General features: G+C 44.2%; 1 protein-coding gene across 1 annotated transcript in view; it reads right to left on the bottom strand.

Annotated features, from left to right (window-relative positions):
* SLC13A3 (solute carrier family 13 member 3) overlaps positions 1–11,575 on the bottom strand; it is a 61,239-nt gene extending 49,664 nt beyond the window's left edge. Inside the window, exon 1 of the mRNA XM_023536042.1 lies at positions 11,488–11,575. The gene's annotated coding sequence lies outside the window, so the exon portion shown is untranslated. The remainder of the gene's footprint in view (positions 1–11,487) is intronic.
* Between the last annotated feature and the right edge of the window lie 10,807 nt (positions 11,576–22,382).

The following is a 22,382-nucleotide window of genomic DNA, read 5'->3' as shown; positions in this document are numbered from 1 at the left end:
CTCTCCTGAAGGGGTTGCAGTGAGGACCCAGGAAGGTCTTTAACGTTTCTTGCACATCTGCCACACTCCCACCTCAGGACCTTTGCACCTGTAAACAGTAAAGTGCTCTGCCCAGAATGTGCTTTCTTTATATGTGCGCAGGCCTCCCTCCTTCACCTCCTTCGGGTCAAATGTCATCCCCTTCAGGTATTTGTTCAAAGGTTCCCTTCCCAACAAAATCTTCCTGACTCAGAAATTGCACTCTACCTCGTTCCCAACTCCCTGCCCCTCTTCCCTGCTTTTTTATTCTCTATAGCACTTATCATCATCCGACATACCACAGATCTTACTTATGTATCGGTTTGTTTTTAATCGCCCCCCAGGATGTCAGCTCCATAAGCATGAGGACTTGTGACTATCTGATTCACTGCCGTGTACCCCGGGAATAGTAGATGGTGTGTCATAGGTGCTCAATGCTTTTTAACTGAATGTATTAACCAATTGTAAACCTGGCACAAAGCAAATACTCAAGAAATACGTTTTGATTCCTTATTCATTCTGGAAACATCCATTTAGCACCTACTGCAGGCCAGGTGCTGGGGGTGCATTAGTGAACAAGACAGATAGGATTCCTACCACTTCACTGTGTGCAGGGCACCTAACTATTGACAAAGTGCTTGGTTTCCGTGACTCCTCACCACAGCCCCGTGACGTAAGCAGGCCTATGAGACCAGACGAGGAAACTGAGGCTGGCAGGGGGAGTTCCTTGCTCTCGCTCACAAGCAAGTTCTCGGCCAAGCTGGGGTCCATCCTGAATCAGCAGTGGCCGCCTCCTGTGTGCCCGCTGCCCTGCCTAACTTCTCTCGGGCACTGGGGGTCTGTCATGCTGCTAAGTTTCAGTTCTCTTTTATTTACCATCATCTCGCCCCCAGTCTGGTCCAGCTGGCCCTGCCCCAGGCATCCTGGGAGCTGATGTGGTGAGTGACAGGGAAGCCGACCCCAGCTGCTGAGGCCTGACCTGTGAAGTTTCCAAGCCGCTCTGGACAATGACCCTCCGCTGCCCACAGTCCCTCACTTCTCAGAGCTCTGGGGCTCCAGGCTTTAGGACAAGACTAAAAACAGCAAGGAAACTTTAACTGAGGCTTTTCTCTGAATAAGCACTGTCTCATTTAATCTTCTCAGCAACCCCCAGAAATGACCTTTATTCTATTTTTATAGGGGAGAAAAAGAAAGTTCGGAGAACCCAAAAGCCTGCACGATGAGGAAAGGGAGAAGGCCGAGAACAAGCCTCATCCCTGGTAAAGCCCTTCCAGAACCCCTAGATCTATGTGCTCATTTGTAATGCAAATAACAACACTACTACTAATAATAACAATAATAATAGCAAATGTTTACCTAGTACCACTTACATGCCAGGCACAGGCTAAGGTATTTTAGGTATAGGAACTAGTCTTCACAACACCCCTATGAGGTAGGTCCTTAACAGTGTCCTCATATTACAGAGGGAGAAACTGAGGCACAGAGAGACTAAGTAACTTGCCCAAAGTCACACAGTCAGGAAGTGGGAGAGAGACACTGAGTCCAAGAAATCTGGTGCTAAAGTTCATACTTTCATGATGCTGTCCCTTCCCCCTCAGAAAGTGATCCTGGGGGGCGCATCCACCCAGTGATTCTGGGCAGACTCCTTTTCCATGGAAGGAAAGCCGAGGTCTGGAGGAGGTCCAGATCCCACAGAAGAAAAAGATCGGGAGCAGGAAACAGAGCCGGGTCACCCAGGTTGATGTCCGGGTCAGTGGGGGTGAGAAGGTCCTCTCAGAACAGGCCTCGGTCTCTCCTAGCACCCCCAACAAGAGATGGGAGCTGGGCCGCAGGCAGGGTCCTGCATCAGGCCCCTGCCAGGCTCCCCCAGGCTCAGACACCCCATGATCTAGTCCCAGGTTTCAGCGCAGCAGACCACATTTCCGGACTCGCCTCTCAGGAAACTGCCTACACTTCGATTTTTTTGGACTCTGCATTGTGCCCTGCTCAGGCACCATGAGCAGTTTTGCTGACTGAGTTCCAGCACTTTCCAGAGTAGTCCAAAGGGGCAAGAGACAGGGGCAGGAAATGGTTAAAAGGAGCGGGAAGACTTTTCCTTCCCTCTCCCCTTCAACCCCAGGCCTCCAGTGCCAGCTTGTCATGGGAGGAAGGTGCTAGCAAGCACCACGTGAAAGCAAGGGGACAATCGGGGCTGTAGGTGGCAGTGAACAAGGCCTTCTCTTGTTATTTCTCCCAACAAAGGGAAAGGCGCTGTCCCCTCCCTCCGATTGCTCAGAGGGCAGAGGGGACGGTCAGCCCTGTCCAGTGGAACCCAGAGCTGGTGTCTGAGCTGGGCTGGGAGGCCAGGGGTGATTTGTCCTGCCTGGAATGCCCACTGTTTCCAAACCCTTTCCACCCTGTGAGGCCTTCTGCAGGCTGTGTGACCATGGGCAAGCACGTCCCCTCCTCAGGCCTCAGTTTCCTTGACAGAAAACAGGACTTGGCCTTGCCTGCCTCACAGCCTCGTTGGGGAATCAAAGAACAAATGCATTTAGGACAGAGATCCTCCACCTCGATGCCGCTGACACGTGGGACCTGAGTACTCTCTGTTGTGGGGCTGTCGTATGCATGGCTGGGTGCTTGGCAGCATCCCCAGGCCTCTACCCACTAGATGCCAGTAGCAACTCCATTGAGTTGTGATCAAAAGTGTTTCTGGACATTGCCAAATGTCTCCTGGGAGCAAACTGCTTGGGAACCACTGATTTCAAGCATTTTTCAGCTCCTAGAACACAATAAGTGATTCATCCATGAAGGCAGCTAACATCTGTTCAGCTCTTTACAAGCATCATTAATTATTATCATACCCATTTACAGATGAAGAAACTGAGGCATAGAGAGGTTAAGTCACTGGCCGAAGGTCACATAGCATATTAAAAAGCCAGGATTTGAACCCAAGCTGCCACACCTAAGCTCTTAGCCATCATGCTTGACCACCCATGTTAGCTCCTGTCTTCAGAGAGCTCCCGACTCCGGTGTTAGAAGGATGTGTCTCTCCTCGGGGAAGCCTTCCTTGATGTTCACCATCCCATCTCGCATAATTGCTCCGTTCCTCCCCTGTTTCCATTAAATCTTGGAGTATGGGCTTTCGACAAGGCAGACCTAGGCTTGAATGCCAGCCCTACTACTCGTTCAATGGCTGTAAGGTGCTGGGCCAAGTGGCTTTACTTCTCTGAGCCTCAGCCTCCTCACCTGTAAAATGGGTCCATCACCCCTGTGTCACACAGCGTGGCTAAGAGAACAGACCCTGGAGCTAGAATGCCAGGGCTTGAATCCCAGCACTGCCACTTCCAAGCCTTGGGAGCCTGGGCAAGTGACTAGACCACTCTGTGCCTCAGTTTCCTCATCTGTGAATGCGGGTAGTATTAGCCCTTGCCCCACAGAGCCATGGTGAGCATAAATGAGCTAGCAAGCAAATCTCGAGTGCTTTGAACCATGCCTGGCACTTAAAAAGTGCTAGAGAGGCATTGGCTATGGCTCTTCAGAGGCCTCTTGGGGGACACAGGAGAGGACATGAATAAGGCATGTGGCTCAAGACATCAGCACACTTAAATTCACTTCCTGCAGCCTCCCAGGGACCAGCACATTCCTGTGGGACAGCTTAATATTATTGAAATCAAATCCCCTTTTCAGCCCAGGCTGCTGCTAAGGACCGCAGGAGAGAAGAACAGAAGGGATTGGGCAGGGGAACCCCTGGGCTGGCCCGCAGGGGCGTGCTGGCCTCCCCAACCCTTTACTGGTATTTTTGTTGGGCTGTCCTGTTCTATGTATCAGTTCCTTCGCCCCCTCCACCACAGGCTCATTCTCATTGACTGCGGTCCCCCTGTGAATTTCAGGGACAAGTGGAACCGAGAGCCTTGTATCCCTATTTTGCTGATAATAGCAATAGTTGCAATTTTTTTATTGAGCACTTACAAGTGACAGGTACTGTCATATCTTCCCAACAGGTGGGTTTCATCATGCCCACTTTGCGGATGAGGAAACTGAAGTTAGCGGAGGGAAATGACTTGCCAGGAGGTGGTATGGCCTGTATGTCTCCTCCCTGGTGCATCTCGGCTGGAGAGAGCGGTTCGGGTACACGTGTGTGACTTGTTCCAGGCCAGCTGTATATAGCCAGGTCTGGCCTAGCTAGGGTTCTGACTTTGTGTCTTCAAGGTCTGGGGGTGTCAGAAAATGCTGCTCATCACTCCAGAGGGCACTGTCCTGTTGAGTTGGGTCAGCAAACAGAATCTTGCTCCCTGCCGTATCACGGGGAATTACGCTGGCCTGTTTACACACCTGGCAGAAGCTCCAGGAAAGTGGAAAGTTGGCGGGGCCTCAGAGGAACCATTCCGAGGCCAAGGGGTCTGTGTAAGCAACGGGTCAAATCTGACGGCGAGAGCATAGAAAGGGCATGGATGAGGGTTCGGGGACCTCTTGGCTGGGGCAGGCTGGGAAAATCCTTCCATGCCCCCTCTGGGCCTCAGTCTTCCCAGCTGAAAAATGAAAGGGCTAGAAACACTGATTCCAGCTCAAATATTCCACAAATTGGTAGCAGTCTGAAGTTTTAAAAAGTGCGTATCTTCTGTAATCAGAGCTAGCTGGATTCAAGTCTAACTTTATTCATTCACTTGTTTACTGAGTACGAAATGTACAAAATCAGACGCTGGCCTAGGCACTGGGGATGCTATAGGGAACAAGACAGACATGGGCTTTCCTTTCGTCCGTCTTGTTGCTCATAGCCTAGTGGGGGAGACAGACAATGAAAACATTAATGATCATTTCAGATTGGGACAAATTCCATGAAGAAAATAAAACAGGAGGCTGTTTTAAAGAGTGTTTTGTGGGATAAGGGGTAATCAAGGAGGACTCAGAAGAGGAGGTGCCATTGGAGCTAAGACCTCAATGACCAGAAGGATCCAGTTGTGAAAGATCAATGGCAATATCATTTCAGGCAGTGAGAACAGCAAGTGCAAAGGCCCTGAGGCAGGAATGAGCTTGACTGGTTTCAAGAACCAAAAGAAGGCCTACGAGGCTGGGTCACAGTGAGAAAAGAGAAGAGTATGGGAGATTGTAACAATCACGTTTCTAGTTTCTGTATTTGATGCTCTGACATCTTGGGACCTTTTTGCCAAATCAGGCTCCCTCCTGAACATAAGGGTTTTTGCATCCCAGGAACAAGCCCCCGTGATGGGACATATCTGTGGGTATGGTTCTGCCATATATTAATTTCCTGTTGCTGCTGTAACAAATTACCTCAAATGCAGTGGCTTAAAACAACATAAAGGTTCTCTTACAGTTTTGCAGGCCAAATGTCTAAAATTTTCACTGGGCTAAAGTCAAGGTGTGCTTGGGGCTGGTTCCTTCTGGAGGCTCTAGAAGGGATCTATTCCTTGCCTTTCCCAGCTTCTAGAGGCTGCCTGCATTCCTTGGCTTATGGGCCCACATCACGTTCCCTTCTAACTCTGACCCTCCTGCTTCCCTCTTGTACAGAACCTTGTGATTACATGGGGTCCACCTAGATAATCAGAATAATCTGATTATCATAATCATTTCAAGATCCTTAACTTGATCACACCTGCAAAGTCCCCTTTTCCATGTAAGGTAACATGCACAGGTTCAGGGGAATAGGACATTGACATCTTTGGTGAGTCACTGTGCAGCCAACTACATGCTAGCAGACTTCCTTTACTTATCAGCCACCGAGTTGCATGGTACAAAGAAGGTCACCTAGAAGCCCCCACCCCACCCCGACTTTACAGACGAGGAAACCAGGCAGCCAGAGCTGGCAGCCAATCTCATGAATCTCCAAACAAGGCATATGTTTGTATATACACATACAGGCTGTGAGTCCAATATTTCTGGCAGTGAGAGAGGCCAACTCTGGAAGACTTTGGACCATTCGCAGAAGGACGATAAAGAACACCAAGATTACTCCCTTTTCAATTCTCCCTTCTCGTTCCCTCCAAAACGAAGTCTCAGTTTGATTCTAGCTTGTCTTTTACTCCTCTCTTGATCATTCCTCTCCCTTTATAACAAAGAAAGGTCAGGTCTCAGGCCCTCAGCTTCAAGCAGGCAGCTGTATGTAGCCAGAATTAACCAACAATGAATATTTATTTATTTATTGCTAGTTTGTTTCCATTAGTCATTCAGGATTCTGATTTTCCATACATGGTCCTGATGTAAAATTTTCTAAGTCACTGTATTTAAGTTTGTTTGGTTTTTTTTTAAGGGAGAGAGGGCAGTAAGGCATTATGTAAAAAAAAAAAAATAGATAAGAATGTAATTAAGTGAATAATATTGAACATTAAGGAGATCTGGCAAAAATGTTGTGGGTGGTATCTGAATGACGGAAACCATCAGACCTCATGCCATTTTGAGGGTGCGTGCGGACAAATTCCCCTGCGCAAGCTCTCTGGGGTGCAGAGAGATGATGCAAGTTAAAGGCACTAGGCAGTATCTGTCCAGAGATGTTCGATCCACAGGGCTGGACTTGTGGTCTTTTCTGGGAAACTCCCATTAGGGGAAGACTCAAGGGCTTCTCAGAACTTGGCCACCCTATCTGCCAAAACCCGGGACCAAGAGAAGAGAAGTGACTGAAGTAATATTTAGTAGCTGTGTGACCTTGGGAGCATTACCTAAATTCTCTGTGCCTCCCTCTCCTCATCTGTAAAAATGGGAATAATCGTTATTCCTGCTTCTAAAGGCTGATGTGAAGAGTAAATGAACGAAAATGTGAAAAGCTTATAAGACAGCACATGACAAATGGGGGGAAACTAGCAGTTGTTATTTACTATAAATTCCTACAATGTTTGGCACAGCACTGGACAATTTCTGTACCTTCTCTTAATTCTCATAATATCCCTTTGGGAGGGTGTGAGTCCTCCCCACTCCACAAATGAGGAAACTGAGTCTCAGGAACACGAGGTCTCCAACCCAGGCTCCCCTGTTTCATAGCTTCAGAGCCAAGACCCAAAACCGGGTCTTCCCAACTCAAACCCATGTTCTTTCTATCATTTAACTTCTCTGAGTCTCAGTTTCCTCATTTGCAGAATGGGAGAGTTAAAACTTACCTTGAGCAATGAATAAAAAGTAAGAAGTTATGATGCAGGCACAGTCTATGATTTCACTGGGCCCAAATAATAAGCAGGGAGGAAGCTGATATTATGGCCATTTTATAAATTAAGACAGAGGCCCAGAGAAGTAAAATGACTTGTCCCACGTCACAGAACGAGTATGTGGAATGAGAATTTAGTTCTGATTCCAAAGACTCAAAACTAGGAATGAAATGACCATTGTCCTGGTTACCTACCTAAATGCCCCAGGCCCAAGAATTAGGTAAATGTAAAAAAGTGGGCCTCTGATCTTATAGGTATACTACCACTCCCCCTGAAAAGATCTACCACCTCAGAACAAGTCTGCTGCTAGCCAGACTTGACACCTTTGTGCAAATTAGGAAAAGAGGTTCTTCCTCAGGGAGATTCAGCACTGCACTAGGGCGCATGGGTCAGTGTGTGGAATGTAGGTTGGTTTGGTCTCACTTGTCTCCTCAAGGCCCCTTGTGCTCTGTACAGCCTGCACCACGCTCTATAGCAGGCGTGCCTAGAGCACCCCCAAATACCTCCTCCTCAAAGCATCCTCAAAGAGTCACCTGGAAGAACCCACTGTAAGAACTCATCTTGGCCAGAGAGTTGAGCTAAATTTGCTTTCAGTGGGTGCAAGGTGGGAAAGGGGGCAAGGCCTCTCTGAAAGCACATGGGGCCAGTGCTTTAATAGTCTCGTACATCCTCAATAGCTCCCCCAAGCCTCCAACCCCCAGGATGGCCATTTATGGAAACGTTTAAGGGGAAGTTTTCCAGCTCTCTGGAAAAGTCCTGACTTCCTAAGTTTCCAGCGAGTTTCCTAAGTTTTCTCTGTAGCAAGAGCTGCATTTCCAATGGTGCTAAAATTGCAGCCACTGCATTCCAGAAGTGCATCCCACTCTTTTTTGTCCCTGCTGACAGCATTTGGAGCCAGGAGGACATAATGTAAGAACTGTTCCCCCCAGACCTGCCCTTCAGATTAACCCTAGCCTTTCTGAAGCTCAGCTCACTAGTCGCCAGGGGACAGGAGCGTAAGGACCAACCCTGTTGACCAATCAGACTCCTAGAACGTCATAGTTGCAGTGGCCTGGAGATGCCACCCAATGAAGGGCATATGGCAAATGTCTAAGCATCTCAAACTTCTACCCTAACCTAATATCTGCAATTTTGCAAGTTTTTGGGAACCCACATGTACAATACAACCTGCGTTGGTGCTTCCAGAATTTGTGTGCGAGAGAGGCTTAGAAGTGGCAATCTGATGTTCGGGGTGGGGCAAACAATGAGGACACTTGCCTTGACGCTACATTTGCACAGCCAGCGTAATATTTTTGTCAGACCACCAGCCTGTGTTTGGAGAAGTTATCACAGGGTTAAAACTGATTAAGACTACAGGGATCGTCTCAAAGCTGTGTTTGCACAGCAGATACACTCTGTTTATTTTAAGTGTGTGTCACAGATCAATAAAAAACAGCAATGTTTTCTGTTCAATGTTCTCTAAGGATATTTTTATTCACATTGTACATTGTAATACCCAAGAATATATTGATAATAATTATGTATAATAATTATTATCGATATATTTATCGATATATTCTTGGATGTTATATGTATTATATATTATTATATGGTGGAGGAGACTTCGATTATGCTGATAGAGATTTTGAAGGAGGCTAAGCTCTCTCAAGAAACCAAACCTGCCTCCTTGAAGGAGGCCCTGGTTTGTCAGCCACTTAAAGAGGCGGTGACATCTAAGGCTGCACAAAGGGTCCCCACCAGGGATCTGTAGGGAACCAAGAGGAGTTTTCACTCATTTATAACACAGGGAAGAGTGTAAAGTGCAGTGGTCAGAAATGCAGACCCTGTGTTCTGGCCTTGTACAGGCTCTGTGACCTTGAGCAAGTCACCTAACTTTGCTGATCTATTTCCTCGCCTGTTCAAAAAGGATACTAACAGCAGATGCCTCCCTGGGCATTACATAAAACAATGCCCCCAAAGCTCTTAGCATGGTGCCTGACACAAAGTAAGTTAAACATTCAATAAACACCTTGCTCATCAAGCTACCACCATTTCAGAGGGTTACATTATCTGTGCACCCTGGGGTTCACATGGAAGCAGATTCACTGTGCAGCTAATGAAGCTTTTTCTTAAACAGAGCCCCTCAAATACTATGTGCTTCAGGTAACACCTGGGTCTGCCCCTGGGCTCGCAAATCTTGCTAGAGGGCAGAGCAGAGAGAAATGAGTTTCCAGAACCCCCTGCTGAGGAGAGAGACCCTGCTCCATCTCTTCTTCCCCGGAACCCCACTGGGACCTCGCAGACCCATCCATTCTTCCACCAATTGTGCTTTGCAAAGGGAAGCGACTTTCTCTCTCAACCCCTCACAGAAGGGGTTGAGAGAGAAAGTCGCTTCAAGTCTCAGAACTAGCACGGTGATCATCCCATTTTACAGGCAAGGAAAGAGAGATTCAAAGAAGAAAGGAGGTTGGTCCAAAGTCCCGACGTCAGCAAGTGGCCTAGGATGAAATGGTTTTTGAAAAAACGACCTTATCCTTATTCCAGCATTTACTGTTTTTCTCTTCCATGTCAAGAAAGTCTAATAGCTTGGCTACTTCTACACTAAAGGACTTACTTGAGTATTAGCCCTGAATCTCCTTGGCACCACCTGGTATCGCCTCCTCACTCCCTGGGCCCAAAGAGGGTCCATTCCTCCAGACGACCCTCTCTGAATACCTGCCCTAGCTCCTGTAGTCTCTGCTGGTGGGTGCTGGGTAATGCACCACTAAATCAACACCCTCTCATTGGTTTTACAAACATTTAGTATCTCGTTGAGGAATGGCGATGCAGCTTCTGGAAGTAGAAGCCTGTCTTGTGAGCCTAAGGCCCCCCTGTGATGCCCTAGATGGGCTGGGCACAGTTGAGGAACCCAAGAGGACCCACAGCACCATCTCCTTCCAGCCCCCATCGGTGGTGAATTGCATCATGACACTCTTGACATCAGCCTTCAGCCTCTGACCTTCTAGACTTTCTTTGAGCATCAAGAAAAAGCTCGGGTTCTGGATTTTGACAAGCTAGGGACGGAAATCCCACTCAGCTGCTTGCCGTGTGATTCCGAGCAAGTCACTTCATCTCTCCGAGCCTCACTTTTCTTCTTTGAAAAATGGGGTAAATAATCATCCCCCTCTGAGGATTAAATGAGATGATGCGCCTCTCTCCTGGTAAGCACTTTTTAAACCTGGCTGTCATGCAAGGTGTCTGGACTAAGACTCGCCAGTGTGTCATTAGGCACTTACTGTATACCAGGCTCAGTTGTAAGAGATTTACATATATAGTATTACGCCACTTAACAACAGGGATACATTCTGAGAAATGTGTCTTCAGGCAATTTCGTCATCATGTGAATATGATAGAGGGCACTTACCCAAACCTAGAAGGTACAGCTCACTACACACCTAAGCCATGTGGTCTAGCCTATTGCTTCTAGGCTACAAGCCTGAACAGCAGGTTACTGTACAAAACAGTACTAGACTAAATCAAGCACAAGAAAATATGATGTAATCAGGAGGCCCCGTAAATACGAGATGTATGGCTCCTGATGGCATAACACGGCATATTGTTTTACAGCAAACTTTTTCTTTTTTGTAAATAGAAACAGTACACTATAAAATAACTATGTAGTATATATAATAAATGCATAAACTAGTAACATAGTCATTTATTAAATATTACGTATTGTACATAATTTTATGTGCTGTACTTTTATAGGACTGGCAGCATGGTAGGTTTGTTTTTACAAGGTGAGGATGGCTACATGTCATGAGGCAACAGGAAGTTTTCTGCTCCATTATCTACTTACGGAACCACCTTCGCCATCCTTCATTGACCAAAAGCGCGTGCTGCTTAGGCAGCACGTGACTGTATGGCCTCATTTAACATTCACCACAACTCTATGCATTGGCACTATCACTTCCCCATTTTTACATATGCGTAAACTGAAGTTCAGATCGGTTGAGTGAATTGCCCCAGGTCACACAGCTTGGCATTCATTAGTGTTCACTGTGATTATCAAGGCAAATGTGCAACACAGCGTCAAACACGACGGTAGAGCTCAGTACAGAGAGATCGTTCCTGTAGAAGTGAACCGATGCAGAAGGCTGGGTGGGACTCAGGCTCCACGCCGAGAAAAGGGAAGAGCAGGGGTGTTCGCAGCAGGCTACGCAGGTCAAAGGGGAGAGGGCAAAGGAGCATCTGGTAAGATCTGTCTAGACTGGGACCTCGGCGGCCACCCTGCTTCAGAGGCTTGAGAAGAGAGGGTCCTGCCTGTAGCGCCGCCTGGGAGGCGGGATGGGGGACGCACAAACAGTGGAGGAATTACCTTTGGCGGGAGGGCGAAGACCACCGGCAGCAGCGCGAGCGGCGTTAACAGCAGCAACAGCAGCCGACGCGCACTCCACACCTTCTTGGCCACTGCCGCCAGCGCCGCCATCTGCGCGGTCACCCGGGAGCCCGCCCGCCCGGGACTGCCGGCTTCTGGCCCCCTGGTTCCGACTTAAAGCCTGGGGGAGTGTCTAGGGAGGGGACTTGCTTGGGGACCAGCCCTCCCCTTACTCCTCCCGGAGGAAAAGGGTGGTGCCTGCTTCTCCGGACGGGGTGAAAGAGGCCCGGGAAAGTTAGAAAAAGTTAGGCACAATAACTAAGGAAGCTTGCCGCGGGTTTAAGCCTTGACGACTTTGCAGTTATGTGACCTGGGGTACCTGGCTTAATCTCTCCTTGCCACTGTTTTACTCGCCTGTGAAATGGGCGGTAACGTCAAAGTGAAGACTAAAGCAATTACTGATATTACCAGGGTTCAAATCCTGACTCTGCCACATACTAGCGGAATCTCTGAGCCTCAGTTTACGCATCCAGAAAGTGAGAGTGATGATAGTAAGGGCCTCTACCAGACAAGAGGTCTGTGGGGGAAGTTTAAATGAGATAATGCACTTAACATCCTTAGCAAAGTGCCTGGCACACAGCGAGCACTCAGTGGGAATTATCGGTTACTGCTGTGTAGATTGTTTATCTGATTTTCTCCCAGGGCAGGTGAGTCATCTGTACGTGGGAACTTGGAGAAGTCTTTTCCTTCCTCTTGGATAAATGCGCGGGAGTACAATTGCTGGGTTGTATGGTAGTTGCATCCTCAGTTTTTTTTGTTTTTGTTTTTGTTTTTTTTTTTTAAGAAACCGCCAAACTGTTTTCCAAAGAGTGCGCACCATTATACATTTCTATTAGCAATGTATGCGTGATCTAGTTTCTTCACATCCTTGCCAGCATTTGGTGTTGTCACTAATTTTTATTTTAGCCATTCCGATAAAGGTGTAGAGATATTTCATTGTGGTTTGTTTTTCTAATGGCTAATGATGTTTAACGTCTTTTCATGTGCTTAGTTGCCATCTGTATATCCTCTTCCGTGAATTTTCTCTTCCTGTCATTTGCTCATTTTCTAACCAGACTGCTTATTTCTTGCTGTCACATTTTAAGAGTACTTCATATGTTCTAGAAACCAGTCTTTTGTCAGATACGTTGTTTGCAAATATTTTCTCCCAATCGGTAGCTCGTCTTTCCATCCTCTTAACAGCTTCTCACAGAGCAAACATTTGTGATTTTGGTGGAGTCAAAATTATCGATTTTTCTCTTTTTTAGATCATGCTTTTGGTGTCAAACTCTGCATAGCCCTAGATCCTGAAAATTCTCTCACATTTTTCTTTAGAAGTTTAATAGTTTATAGTTTTATGTTTTATATTTAAGTTCATAAGTTTATTTTTACATAAGGTGTGAGACTTAGGTTGAGGTACTTTTTAAATTTTTCTTTTTTCCCTATCATTGACCTATTGCTGCAAAATCATCTGTTTAAACAATTATCTTTATTCCATTAAATTACTTTTGCACTTTTGTCAAAAGTCAATCATGCATATGTGGTAGATCTATTTCTGGATTCTCTATTCTGTTCCCTTGATATAATTATCTGCCCTCTACCAATACCACATGGTTTTAATGACTGTAACTATAGAATAAGTCTTTAAATTGGGAAGACTGATTCCTCTCACTTTATTCTTCTTTTTCAAAGTTACTTTAGCTATTCTAGTTTCTTTGAATTTTCATGTAAATTTTTAGAATAATCTTGTCTATATCTACAAAAATTCCTGCTGAGATTTTGGTAGGAATTGCTTTAAACCTGTATATCAGTTTGGAGAGAATTGATATCTTTACTATGTTGACTCTTCCATCCATGAACATGGTATGTCTCTCCATTTATTTATCTCTTCTTTGATTTCTTTGATCAGCATTTTGTAGTTTTCAGCCTAAAAGCCCTATACGTATTTTGTTAGATTTACACATAAGTATTACATTTTTTGAGCAAAGTAAATGGTATTCTGTTTTTTTTTCAGTGTCCATATGTTCACTGCTAATATAGAGAAAATTGAATTTTGTATGTTTATTTGTATCTTGTAAACTTGGTCAATTTATTTATTAGTTCTAGGAGTTTTTTGTTAAATCCTTGGGACTATCTACACAGACAATCATGTTGTCTACAATAAGGACAGTTTTATTTCTTCCTTTCTGATTTGTGTGCCCTTTATTTACTTTTCTTGCCTTATTACACATGCTAGAACTTCAAGCACTATGGTTGAATAAGAGTGTGAGAATGGACATTCTTGCATGGTTCACAGTCTTATGCAGAAAGCATTCAGTCTTTTACCATTAAGTACAATGTTAGCTGTATGTGTTTTGTAAATGATCTTTATCAAATTGAGAAAGTTTCTATCTGTTCATATTTTTCTGAGAGTTTTTATCATGAATAGGTGTTGAATTTTATCAAATGCTTTTTTTCACATCAGTTGATATGATCAACTGATTTTTCTTCTTTAGCCTATTAATATGATGAATTACATTTTCAAATCGTAAAGGAACCTTGTATCCCTGGGGAAAATACCACTTGACATGATATATAATTATTTTTATTTTTTGTTGAATTCTACTTGCTATTATTTTATTAAGGATTTTTATATCTATGAACAGGAGGGATATTGACCGTAGTTTTTATTTTTCATTGCCTTTGTCTGGTTTTGTTATGGATAAGACTAATAAAATGAGTTGGAAATTGTTCTCTTCTATTTTCTAGAAGAGATTACATGAAATTGGTATTAATTTGTGTTTCAATGGTTGGTAGAATTCCCCCAACAAAATCATGTAGGCTGGAGATTTCTTTTTTGTAAGGTTAATTCAATTTCCTTAATGACTGTAGGGTTATTTGAACTATCTACTTCATATTGAGTGCATTGTGGTAGTTTGTGTTTTTCCTCTAGAGGTAAGGTGTCATATCTCTCTCTCTCACAGCTTTTCAAGTGTTTGTCTTTAGTTTTCAAAGGTTTGACTCTGTTATGTCTTGGTGTAAATCTCTTTTAGTTATCCTGTTTGGAGTTCACTCAGCTTCCTGAGTCTGTACATTTGTTCTTTTGCCAAGTTTGACAAGTTTTCAGCCATTATTTCTTTGAATATTTTTATGCTTCATCCTTTTTTTTCCTGTCTTTTTAGAACTCTAATATATAAATGTTAGACCATTTGTTATAATTTCACCAATTTCTGAGGCTCTGTTCATTTTTCAGTCTATTTTCTCTCTGGTTTTTAAAAAAAATTTTTTAACTATGATTTTCTAAAAATATGAATAAGAAACAAAGTAAATTCTATGGGGTCAGCACTTTTGTGACTAATCTTGGTATAAGAGTATTCATAAGTTTCATCCACAATCAATTTGTATTTATTTGGTCTGCTGTTTAATATGCTTGAAATATTCAAAAGAATAAACTTTATTAAAATTTATAATTACAGTTTATACTGTTCAAGGGAATTTAATCAAGTTTGTGATCTATATCAAATGCTCAAGGAATGTTGATTTTCCATCTTATTTATTAATGAATCATAATAGCCGATACTCGTTGAGTGCTTACTGTGTGCCAGGCCCTGTTTCTAAGAGCTTTACATAATCTAATTCATTGAACACTTAAATGACCCTATGAGGTAGATCACGATGTATTCCCATTTTACAGAGGAGGAAACTGAGGTACAGAGAGCTCAAATAACTTATCCAAGGACATATAGCTACTAAGAGGGAATTCAAATCCCAGTCGTCTAGCTCCAGAGTCCACATATCTAACCACTACATAATAAGGACTCACAGTATATGTTTTATTAGATGTTTTATATTATGTTTTTATTAGTATGGGAAATATGACTTTAACACCGAGCATCAAAGTACAACAGCAGCAAGTCTCCATGCACCAAATCCCCTTAAATATTACAAGAGTTGTCAACAATTTGAGTGTATTGTCTCAAAAGGAGATTTCCCATTACTCATTACCCTCAGATAACGAGGGCCACTTTACTCCTCTACTGGCCCAACACAGTGGTTCTCAACCCTGGCTGCCCGAGAAAGCTTTAAGAATGCGCATCGCCAGGCCTCACCCTCAGAGAGTGTGATTTCGTTGTCTGGGATGTGGCCTGGGCGTCAAGATTTTTAAGAGCTCCCGGCAGAGTCTGATATGCAGCTGGGGTTGAGAACCACTATGGGAACAACTCCACTGCTTTCCAGCTCCCCACACCCCTAACATCCAATCCACCTTTCATCAGATTCTGGCGCAAATATTGCCATAATGCAAAACCTGAATTGGCTTCTAGCGCATCACATCTGTAGAAGTCAAGTCAATTCTCATTGGCCCTCCCAAGTTCTACAGAATTCTGTCACCTAATATTCCAGGGCCTGGGACCTGGTCTGTGGTGGAGGCCTTGCCAGTGTTTACGAAATTAATATTTGAATACCAGACTTGGTTTTCCTCATCAGTAAACTTGGGTATATTTCATCACTCCTTTTATTCAATAAGTATTTACTGTATGGCAACTACATACCAGGCTGTGACTATAATAATGAATAAGACCAAAAAATTAACATCTCTACTTTCCCAGAACTTACATTTGGTAAGTGGGAGAGGTAATGTTGGCAGAGAAAAATAACAAACAAATGAGTAAAACATGCTGTAGTCAAAAAATGAGAAGATGACCAGTGCTATGGAGAAAAACAGAGCAGGAAAAGAAAATCGTGATGGCGTTGGGGGTACCATTTTAGAAGCCCTTGATGATTAGGTGACCACCTGCCCTAAATTAAACAGAAACCCCAGAGCAGCGAACGAGTGGACCCTCTGGGTGTATGAGGAAAGCATGCCAGGGAGAAGGAAAAGCCAAGTGCAACAGCTCCGAGGCAGGAACAAACAAGACGTGGCTTAGAGTCATCAAGAAACTGGGGTGCAGAGACATGATCAGAAGGGCAGCCAGCAACTAAACAGCACAAGATCTTGAAAGCCTATGCAAGGACTTTGTATTCGACTCTGAATGACGAGGGCAGCCATTGCAGGGATTTAAGCAAAGTGGCATATTCTGCTTTGATTATTTTAATAACAGATTTATTTAGATATAATTCAAATAGAATTACAATCATCCATTCAAAGTACACAGTTCAGTAGTTTTTAACATAGTCACAAGTTGTGCAATCATTGCCACAATCAATTTTAGAAATTTTTTATCCCCAAAAGAAATCCCATACCCATTAACAGTCACTCCCAAACTTCCCCCAACATCCAAAGCCCTAGATAGCCATTAATCTATTTTCTGTCGCTAGATTTGCCTTTTCTGGACATTTCATATAAATGGAATGATACGAGATGGTCCTTTTGTGTCTGGCTGCTTTCACTTAGCATGATTTTTTTCAGGATTCACTACATTGTAGCATGTTTCAATACTTCACTCCTTTTTATGGGCAAATAATGTTCCATTGTATGAATATACCACATTTATCCATTCATCAGTTGATGGACACTTGAGCTGTTTCTACTTTTTGGCTGTTATGAATAATGCTGCTATGAACATTCATGTGCAAACTTTTGTGTGGCTGTGTTTTCAGTTCTGTTGAGGAGATCCTAGGAGTGTCTACCCAATTCTACTTAGAATTGCTGGGTCCTGTGGTTTAACCTTTTGACGAACTGCCAGACTGTTTCTGGAGTGTCCACAGCATTTCACAATCCCACCAGCAGGGTACGAGGGTTCTAATTTCTCCACGTTCTTGTCAACACGTATTATCAACTGTGTTTTTTTATGATGGCCATTCTAGTGGGCATGCTTTTTATTTCAAAGATCCCTCAGGCTGAGACGATAATAGTTTAGACCAGAGTAGTAGTGGCGGACGTGGTAAGAAATGATTTCGTTCTTGATATATTTTGTCAATAGAGCCAGCAAGTCTTACTAATTGTCGGATGAGGCTAGGAGAGATTGAAACTGTCGGTGGGATCAAACGAGATGGTGGACTATTTCTCAGCATGTGAGAAGCATTTCAGTGAGGAAACACAGATAATTTTATGTTATACTACATGGCATTTAAATGATAAGATTTAATCCCATGGAGTAAAAGTTATTCCCTGTGTCAGTTTTCTTTAACTCGAGAGCGTCTCCGCTGGGTGTGGGTATACCTTTAACACTTTAGCACTTGGTAATCTCTCTGTGTAAGAACCAGAGAAGGCTTTAGAGCCAGAGACTTTGGACAACACCAGATAAAACATTGATTGGTTTTTACTTCTTTCACTTTTGACTTAGAGTGATTTTTGTTTTTCATGAAAGCCTGTGATTTATTTTTTAAAAAGCCTCCTTTTAAGTTAAACCTTTTAAGTTTACAATGTGAAGCAAAATATTAAGTAACTCAATGTAAAGAGCACATGGTCATAGCAAAATTCCAAAAATTAAATGCAAAATCTAAAATTTGGGAAGCTGAGAGGTGGCAGGAGAAAGGCCCAGAAAGGGGTGCTGTGTTCACTTCCTATCTGGGACATGCTGCCATGATTCCCATAAACCCCTAGGGCAAGTTATTTCCCAATGGACCCTGCAAGCTGTGATGAAACTTTATCCCATGTTCTTTCAGGCTGCGGACCTGACCTTGGGCCAGCCCAATAACCGGTTTCCTCAAACGTTTTAGCCAGGTTAGCATCAGATGACCTTGGATGGAGGGTGAGGCCCTACAGGGAGCACTTTGGACATGCGAGGCCTGGGAGCGGGAGGAGGGGATACTTCAAACGGAAAAGGCTATTCCTGGGGGTTTGAATGAGCTGACATCATAGAAACTCTGGTCCATTCCCCAAAGCCTGAGTAGAGGCAGTTGGGACCAAGGTATATTGCTCCCAGTGCCTCTGGACTGGCTCCTTGTTCTAGAACTAGCTAAGAGATTAAGAGTATAGTATTTAGTAATAGAGCAGAGGTTTCAATATGGTGGCTCAAATGTAATAATGATGATGATGATGATGGTGATGGTGATGATGATGATGCTTCCAATAGCAAGAACATATACATCACTGCCTATTGCCAGGCACTGTGTCCAGCACTTCACATGTATCACCTCATTTAATCCTTCTAATAATCCATTTGCATTACCTTTTTGAGTCTGTCACCCTGCATTAGACAAAGCTACATTCAAATTCTGGTACCACTTGCTTGTTGTACAACCTAAAGCAAGAGGTTTAACTCTACTGGGCCTTAGTTTCCTATCTAAAATGGGAATGAAACTAGAACGTAATTCTTAGGGATGTTGGGAGAATTAATAGGCAAGGGTGTAGCACAGAACTTATATGTGGTAAGTGTTCAATAACTGACCGCAATTATTGTTCTGCTTATGGCAGATTTTATTTTCCCAGTACAGTGGGTATATCTTCCATCCTAGATGGGCATCCCATATGTTCCTCTTACAATGTGATTAACATTCTTCTCACTAATTGAGGGAGAGGGGAGTCTCTTTCTACCTCCTGAAAGTGGGGGGAGGGGGGGCTTGTGGTACACCAACCAATAGAACATGGCAGATGGATGTTAGTGATTTCCAAAACTGAGCCATAAAGAGGGTATAGCTTCTGCCTGGTTCCCTCGCCTCTAAGACTCTCGCCCTTGAAACAGCCACCATATCTGACGTTCAAACTAAAACATGAAGAAAAACCACACAGAGACCCCAAGGCTCCAGACAAGCAGCCAGCAACAATGAATTGGCATATGAGTGAATGAGCCCACAGATGATTCCAGCCCCCCACCTTTGAGTCTTCCAGCTGAGGCCCCAGACATGGTGGATCAGAAATTAGATACCACATGCTGCCCTGTTCAAATTTCTGACCCACATAATCTGCAAGCATAAGAAATGGTTGTTTGATACTGTTAAGTTCCGGAGTGATTTGTTACACAGCAATAGATAACTATTATTACTACCACTATTACTTTTCTTACCTGGAGAAAAGCTTCTTATAGGAAGGAGAGTCCACCAAGATATGAGGCCTCTAGCTGAATGGCTTAGAACACTGCAGGAGGAAAGGTGACCCCAAGGCTGGACCCATGAACTTCCTTTCATTGTTTCTTCCAACTTGCCACTGAAAAGGAAGTAGAGTAAGAGAGAATTCTTAAAGAACTTCCACAGTAGGTGGATAATTTGACTACCATTTATTTTTATTCCCTACTAGATATGCCCATTGGATAGATGAGGAAACTGAGTCTCAGAGCAATTAAGACTTTGCTCAAGGTCACACAGCCAGCGCATGATAGAGCTGAAACTCCAATGATACACATGATTAATTCCCCATAGCCCATTTTTAATAGGCAAATAACGATCTATGTAAACTATGCATTAGAAATTGATTATCGTCATTGGCCCCATTTTTAAGGGCTTGCTATGTACTAAACTGTGCTGGGAACATTGCTGTGTGCCACCCTTCCTGTGACCTTTTTTCTGTTCCTTGAATATGCCAAATTCTTTGCATTGACTGTTCTTTCTGCCTGAATCTCTCTTCTGCCCACCTACCCCCCCACCCCTTCCCATCACAGTGGCTGGGTCCTTCTCCTCACTCAGGTCTCAATTCAAATGTCACCTCCTCAAAGGGCCTTTGTGACCACCAGATCTAATGAAACACAGCTTTCCTCAATTCTACATCACTCGTTAGAGTTACTCCCTTCACAGCATGGGTCATCATTTGCAATTATTCCCCACTGGATTAAATTCCATAAAAACAAGGAATCCAAATTATTCCTAGCTACATTCCCGGTGCCTAGAACAGAACCTGAAACATAAGAGGAGTTCAATGAATATCGAATAATTGAATATGTTTTAAATCATTGGATTTTGTTATTGTGAATATCAATAAAAATTATGAATATCATTCATTCAACAAATATTGATTGAGCATCTACTATGTATCAGCCATCATTTTGGATGCTGGTCTATAGCAATGATCAAATAAGACAAAAACCTCTGCTCTCGTAGAGCTTTCATTTCAGTAGCTTTTTATATGATAAATGAGAGAAACATAGCATATCACATGGTGCTTGGTGTTATGAAGAAAAATAAAGGAGAGAAGACAGAAGCCCGTAGTGGCACCCATTGTCCCCTTCCCTCCACGGAAGGGACTCTCAGTGGCCTTCCTTTACTTTCTGCACAGAGCCCTGGACCAGTGACAGTATCTTTCTGTGTGACATTTTGGTCAAGGCCTCTGCAGCTCCAAGAACAATATTGGCTTTGAAATAAGTCCCTGCAGATATACCTCAGGCTGGGGTTGGGACAAGTCACCCTGTTAGATGCCCTGGGGGATGATCCAGCAGCTTGGCCTTGCAGGGTCTTCCTTCACTCTGGGGGAAAGGGGCAGGCCCTGGACCCCCCTGGCCTGGAGCTGCATCTAACTCTGGGTTTGGGGCCATCCCCTTACCCCCTCTATTCGGGGCAGAGAGTGAAGGTTTACAAACATGAGGAGCCCTTTGATCAGAACCAGACCCCCAGGGTTCTGACTGTTTTTTGTTCCAAGCTGCAGGCCAGGACCAGATTCTGCTTTGCCTCCAGCAGGGAAGACTGTGGGTAGATGATGTGTGTGTTTGCGGTAGATGGAGGAAGGCTCATGTGGCTCCTTGGTTTTCTTTCCAACAACCAGGTTGGGCCTGTATGAGAAAATTCAATAAATGTTTATAGAGCACCCACTACCTTCCAGGTATCATTATACAAATTAGGGCTGGAGCAGTCGAGCCAGCAAGGCCCTCTGCCCACAGAGCGGACCGGAAGCAAGTGAGCATATGAATATAAAAGATAGCAGGTGCTCGTGAGTGAGACATAGAGATAAAGCTGGGGAGGCAGATAGGGAGGGCTGGGGATGGCAGTGTTACCTTTTCCATAGGATGTTCACGGAAGACAAGGTGGTGTTTGGCAGAAACCAAAGGAAGTGAGGGAGGCAGTCATATGAAAGATCTGTGGGGAACAGTGTTGCAGGCAGAGGGAACCGTAAGTACAAAGGCCCTGAGATGGGAGCATGACTATCTTTTGGAAGAACTGTGCGGCTGACCCAGAGTGAGAAGTGGGGGTCAGCAAGCAGTGGGGTGGGGGTAGATGGTTCTATTGGTCTTGAATGAGGTGAAAACAGTGGAGTGTTTTGGACAGAGGAATTGCATGATCTGAACTGACATCGATCAGGATGCCCAGGAAGCTGTGGGGAAAACAGACTGTAAGGGATGAGACAGAAGCAGGAAACCCAGTGAGGAGAGAGCTGCAGTGGCAGGCAAAAGATCACATGGCCTCAGCTGGAGCAGTGGCTGTGAAGGGGTACATAAGCTTTTGTGTATTCATGAACTTTTTAATGAAATGTAACAGACATATACAGAAAAGTACACATATCAAGTGCATGCAGTTTGATGAAGTTTTACAAACAAATCCACCCAATGTAACGAGCACCGAGCTCAAGAAATAGAACTTACCCATCCTCTGAGAATCCCATTCCAAGTCACTACCCCTCCCCCAAGGGTAGACACTCTCCTAACTTTCTGATTATATTTTAAAAGTAAAGTTGACAGGATTTGCTGCTGTGTTGGGTGAGGGAGTGGAGTTGAAAGAGGAAAGTCAAAGAAGCTCCCAGGTTTGGGGCTGAAGCACTGGATTTGTAAAGCCCTCATTTCCTACAGTGGGAAGGCTGTGTGGGAGAAGAGACCAAGGGGCGGAATCAGGAGGTTTTTTTTGAACGTGTTGAGTTTGAGATGCCTGTGCAACCCCTAGAGAAGATATAAACCATCTTATCTGGGAGTTGCATTTTCAAATGCCTACAAGGACGGGTAGGATGAGGGCGAAGGGGTCTGGGAGTAAGAAATATTTCCCTTTCCTCTTAACTCCAGAATGAGAACAACAGGACAAGT

This window comes from Pteropus vampyrus, unplaced genomic scaffold (assembly GCF_000151845.1).
Source record: "Pteropus vampyrus isolate Shadow unplaced genomic scaffold, Pvam_2.0 Scaffold147, whole genome shotgun sequence".
NCBI lineage: Eukaryota > Metazoa > Chordata > Mammalia > Chiroptera > Pteropodidae > Pteropus > Pteropus vampyrus.
This window is presented reverse-complemented; position numbering and strand designations above follow the sequence as displayed.